Here is a 4,688-nt window from a genome sequence, read left to right on the forward strand (position 1 = left end):
AATACATACATATAGAGAATACCGTATTACTGTAATGATGGTGGCTAAGTCACTTTTGAGTCTAATATAAGGGTCAAAATCAAAAGGTATTAAAAATAATGATAGGGCCAAACTATGGCAACAGAAGAAAGGGCATACATATACACATGCATGTGTCTGGTGTGTTTTTCAAACTGCCAGGTCCAGGATGCAAATCATGTGGGATTAGGCTGCCTTAACCACCAGGTCACGTAGCTGGCTCATTTTAAACTTTTAAAAGATCTTTCCATTTGCTTTTCACTTGGGCCCGTGGCGCCAGCAGAATGGGCAAGTGTTGCGATCTTCATACTGCCAGGAAGCACCGAAGTCACTGACGGGACCAGAAATGGCATGATAAACAGTATAAGAAAGCCCATTTGGGTACAACCCTCAAGGCCAACCCTTTTGGAGGTGCCTCTCATGCCAAGGGGATTGTGCTGGAGAAAGTAGGAGTTGAAGCCAAACAACCAAATTCTGCCATCAGAAAGTGTGTCAGGGTCCAGTTAATCGAGAAGATCACAGCTTTTGTACCCAAAGATGGTTGCTTGAACTTTATTGAGGAAAACGATGAAGTTTTGGTTGCTGGATTTGGTTGAAAATGTCATGCTGTTGGTGACATTCCTGGAGTTCAATTTAAGATTGTCAAAGTAGCCAATGTCTCTCTCGGCTCTATACAAAGGCAAGAAGGAAAGACCAAGATCATATATTTTGATGGTGAAAACACAGTAGTAATAAATTTTCATATGATAAAAAAAAAAAGATCTTTCCATTTAACCATATGTAAAATTTACCTCTGGGGCCTGCAGGTGGCATGGTGATGAAGGGCGCTGAACTCCCACATGGCTGACCACAGTTTGAGTCCCGGACCTGGTAGCTTGCTTTCTCACTTTCTCTCTCTCTCTTTGTGTTCCTCTCTGGTCAAGTTAAAATAAATAAATAAATCAGGGCCAGCAGGTGGTGTGGTGGTTAAGGGCGCTGGACTCGCGCATGGATGACTGTGGTTCGAGTCCCAGATCTGGCGGCTTTCTTTCTCACTTTCTCTCTCTCTCTCTCACTCTGTCCCTCTCTGGTAAAGTTAAAAGTTAAATTAAATTAAATTAAATTAAATTAAATAATTGTTTATAAATAAATAAAGTTAAATGAAGTAATTCTTTAAAAATTATTTTAAAATTTACCTCAACAGAAGAAAACATGTGCTAAATTTTATCAACTGCCTCTTCAACCATCTGAGATGTTACTATGACTTCTGTCTTCTGATTATTAATATGACAGACTGCATTAAAATAGTCCCTATTAATCAACCATCCTCACATTCTGTGAGAAAACACCATTTGATTTCAGAATATAACATTTTTCTTTTGTGAGAAAGAGAGAGAGAGAGAGACAGAGCTAGCCCTTCTGACAGGGTCTCGCTGTGCTATGGTCCTCCTGCTACAGCCTCCCAGTTAGCGAGGATCATGGGTGCCCAGCACTGTGCCTAGCATGGTTGGGTTGGGTGGGGAACTGGACCAGGGTCTCCCATGCTGCCTCCAGCCTCAAAGTCAGTGGTGCCACCCATGTACCACCACAGCTGGGCTGGAGTGATTTTTTTTACCATGTTGCTTGGCCCTATGACTTAATATTTTATTTAATGTTGTATCAATGCCAATGAAATTGGTCTGTAACTTTACATTATTTTGCTACATTATACAAGATAGTAATGTAGGGTTACTTTTTGGGATTTTGTTATCAAATTACTCTAGAAATAGTTAAAATAGGAAGTTTTCTTTATTTCTATGCTCTGGGACACTTTACATATTGGGTCGTAGGAAAAATCATAATGTATTTTTCTATGCAAAAATACATCATTACTTTTCCAACAATTCAATAGTATTAGAGTTGTCCTTTCCTGAAATGTATGGTATCCTTGCTAAATTATCCAGGCCTGATGAGTTTTACAGAAATAGCTCTTCAAAAAATGGTCTAGGACCAGTACATGACGTAGTGGTTACGTCTCTGGACTCCCACATTTCTGACCGTGGTTTGAGTCCCAGACCCGATGGCTTGAAACTCACACGAGGTGTGTATATGTGCGTGCCCAAAATCCCCAGAGTAGAATAGAGAAGAGATTGCTACATGGCCATCCCACCTGGGGGGTGATTTCTCACTTTCTATCTCTCTGTCTCTCTCTGTCTCCCCATTGAGTGCACTCACCCTATAGCCGAAATCTCTTTTAAAAAGAAAAGAAAAGAAAGAAAAACAAAGAAAGAAAGAGAGAGAGAGAGAGAGAAAGAAAGAAAAAGAAAGAGAGAGAGAGAGAAAGGGTCTGCATTACTTGATGTGCTGAGATTTTAAATCTCTTCAGGAGCTCTTGTGATGATAAATGATAAAAATTTAGAAAAGGTTTCAACCAAATTTGACCTATTTGCTTGGTGTTCATCACACTATTCTTTTATAATTCAGTGTTCTTCCATATCTGTGATTGTTTTCTACTTTCCCCTTTCCTTGCTTGGATTTTCTAATTCTTTATCTATTTCATTTTGATATTGCTCCCAAAGTATTTATTTCTTCCACAAACAAGAGAGACAGACAGCACCCAGACAGGACCCTGGTGCCATGGTCCAGCCCAGCATCAGCCCGTCTCAGGTCACGGGCAAATGTGTTCTGGGTACTCAAGAGGTCTCCGGACTTGAACACAGCACCTTCTCACATGGCCTTGCAGAGTACCCTGCCTTACCCTTGTGCCACTGTCTGGCCCTTGCTGTGGATCCTTAGAGCTCTGCCATCATCCCCATGGGTCCCAGGGAGCCCGGATCAATATCAGCACCCCCTCTTTCACTCTCACTCCCAGGGGAAAGCCACAGAGCTGGCCTGGGGTGCTGACATCCTCTCTGCTGTGCGTGGGGACTTCACAAAGTTCATGGAAAGGTGGAATTCAAGTACACATTTATTGTGCCAGTGTTTCTGCACTCCCAGATGGGGGAGGGAGGGAGGGAGCGAGGGCTTCCAGTGGGACACAGACACACTGCAAGCCCTTCCCTCCATCTCCCACCCCATCGGGGCCTGGGGCGTGCATGCACATGGACCGGACATGCTCTTCAAGCTAGTGGAGCTGGGATTTGAGCCATCGCCAACCATGTGGGACCCACCTCCCTATGCACGAGGTTTAACTGTCACTCTATGGAGCCAGGCCCATAGTAATTTTTCATAATTACACATTTTCTATGAATTTTCTGAAGACCCCTCACACTTGTGCAGGTCATGGTAAGGGGAGTTTCCTCAGGATTTTCTTGGGGACACAGTCAGGACACGAGAAATTAGTCTTTTTTCACTTCTGATTCCTCGCTCTACATGGAGCTCCCCCGCCCCGCCCCGGCCAGTGTAGGCGATTGCTGAGCTCAGGTTTCAGTCAACCGACCAAGAAAAGAGAAGCACCTCCAGCTTCTTGAGCTAAACAGGCAGAATTTGGGATCGTGGTGAATGTACACAGCTCCCTAGACGTAGCCCCCTCTGTAAGTGTGTCCCCCACCGACTGCCTCGCCCAGTCTAAGTGCTGGCAGGAGCCCTCCCTACCCCAGCCTTCCGGCAGTATAAATGACAAGTCTTGCAACCCTTTTGATGCATTAAGCCTTCTTTTCCCGAAGGGGGCTTGCGCCTACCCCCAGGACATGCCGGGATCTGGTTCTAACTGCAGGTGTGGAGGCAGTGAGGGCTGCTGGTGACGCGGGATGGGAAGGTGCCTGCCAAGCAGCCGCAGCAGGTGGGGTCACAATGAGGGCTCCCACGCCACAGGGCCGGGTTCAGGAGCGAGGTTGCTGTGCCCGGCCTGTGACCCAGCTCTGGGGGCTCCTCGGTCTCCGCTGTCCATCAGCAAACCCGCCAAGGAGTCTGCGCCTGGGCACAGCCAGCCAGCGGCCGTAGGAGACAGAGACCCCTTGACTGTGGGTGGAAGCAACCCTGTCCTCTGACCTCAGCATCTCGCCTCCTGAGTCTACCTCTTGGCTCCGCTAGGTTCTGTGCGTGCCCAGAGCATGCTGGGATCTGAATCTCACTCCAGGTCTGGAGGCAACAAGGGCGGGAGGAGCACCCCCTGCAAGCAACTGTCTTAGGAGAGTCATGCCAGGATGGTTGTGAAGTTGGGGTTCACTCCACAAAGCCATCCTTGCATCTGACACCAACCGCAAGTGTTAGAGAACCCCCAAGACCACCCTCTGGTTCCCATACGGCCCTCTGAGGAGTCAGGTCCTCCCATCTCCAGAAGAAGGGGCAGCTACAGGCGTGGAGGTGCAGGGCCGGCCGCACATGAGGAAGATGGAGGCCCTCGGAGGGCGTCCCTGTTTCAGGACGAGGGGAGGGGGAAGCGGAGCAGCACAGAAGGCCAGACTCTCAGCCTTCCTGCCACCCAGCTCAGACGCACAATGGCAGAGCACTGCGGGGGCCGCACCGCTTGGGCCCCTGTGAGACCTTGAGGTTGGAGTACTGGGGGCAAACTCGCACGATTGCTGACGGGGGCTGTTTTGACCAAAACAAGCCATTGCGTGTAGTCCGAGGGAATCAAGGAGAGGACCGCCCGGCTGCAGTGGTGACCGGCGGGACGCGGCTGCAGACCCATGGGAGGGCCAGGAGCACACATGGCATGAGAGCAAGCACGCGGCCTGCCCCAGCCTGTCACTGCAGAGCTGCCCGGCACT

General features: G+C 48.2%; 1 pseudogene; it reads left to right on the plus strand.

Moving 5' to 3' along the window:
- Positions 1-302: 302 nt before the first annotated feature.
- Positions 303-777, plus strand: LOC102493887 (40S ribosomal protein S23 pseudogene; annotated as a pseudogene).
- Positions 778-4,688: the final 3,911 nt, after the last annotated feature.

This window comes from Tupaia chinensis, unplaced genomic scaffold (assembly GCF_000334495.1).
Source record: "Tupaia chinensis unplaced genomic scaffold, TupChi_1.0 Scaffold000671_2, whole genome shotgun sequence".
Classification (NCBI taxonomy): Eukaryota; Metazoa; Chordata; class Mammalia; order Scandentia; family Tupaiidae; genus Tupaia; species Tupaia belangeri.